This window comes from Alligator sinensis, unplaced genomic scaffold (assembly GCF_000455745.1).
Source record: "Alligator sinensis unplaced genomic scaffold, ASM45574v1 scaffold1302_1, whole genome shotgun sequence".
Classification (NCBI taxonomy): domain Eukaryota; kingdom Metazoa; phylum Chordata; order Crocodylia; family Alligatoridae; genus Alligator; species Alligator sinensis.
In genome coordinates this window covers 320,260-321,181 of record NW_005842612.1, presented here as the reverse complement: position 1 = coordinate 321,181, position 922 = coordinate 320,260, and the positions used below count along the sequence as shown (strand labels likewise).

General features: G+C 67.0%; 1 long non-coding RNA gene across 1 annotated transcript; it reads right to left on the bottom strand.

Moving 5' to 3' along the window:
• Positions 1-922, bottom strand: LOC106722740. Its single transcript, XR_001358746.1, has 3 exons — positions 890-922; positions 291-419; positions 1-46 (listed from the first exon to the last, which is right to left on the bottom strand). It is a non-coding gene; the product is annotated as an uncharacterized LOC106722740 (long non-coding RNA).

Below are 922 nucleotides of genomic sequence, written 5' to 3'. Positions count from 1 at the left end.
TCGAAGTTCAGGTAGCCCTCCTTCTTGTGCCCCAGCGGCTCCAGCGCTGCAGGGGTGCGGGGCGTCAGGATCGGCCCGGATCGGGGCCCTGCCTCGTCCCCACCCCCTGCCCCAGCCAGAACCCCAATGGATCGGGCCCAGATCAGGACCCTCGTGGAGGGGACCGGCCCCTGCCTCGTTCATACCCTCCTGGCCCCGGAGGGGGTAGCGCAGGATCAGGTCTGGATCAGGGCCCCCGGGGAGCAGACAGGCCCAGCCAGGACTCCCCAGGATCGGGGCCCCAGGCTCACCCTCGCAGCTGTGCCGGTCCTCGGTGGGGGCGTAGCCCTCCTCGCACGTGCACACGTAGGAGCCGTCCACATTCTCGCATGTGCCGAGGGGCAGGCAGAGCCCAGGGTCCTGCGCACACTCGTCGATGTCTGGGGGGGTGTTTGCATGCTTCTGAGAGCCTGGCACAAACACTCGTGCAACATGGCCAAACCCTGGTGTATGCCACCCACATGCGACAGGTCGCAGGCTCCTGTGCAATGCCGTGGGGCCCATGTGCCATGCTGGTCCCTGCGCCCCAGCACTCCTTTGGGCAATGCACGAGGCCGCCCTGCGCCTGCCCCATGGCCCCAGGGCTCCATTGTGCGAAGCACAAGGCTGCCCCATACCACCCCCATGACTCCAGGACTTCCTTGTGCAATGCACGAGGCCACCCTGTGCCCTCCCTGTGGCTCCAGGACACCAATGTGTGACACACAAGGCCACCCCATAGCTCCAGGGCTCTGTTGTGCGATGCACGAGGCCACCCCATGCCCACCCGGTGGCTCTGGGGCTCTGTTGTGTGACGCCTGAGGCTGTCCCATGCCCACCCTAGTCCCTGTGCAATGTGGCGGGCGCTCACCCTGGCAGCGACGCCCATTGAGCAGGCGGTAGC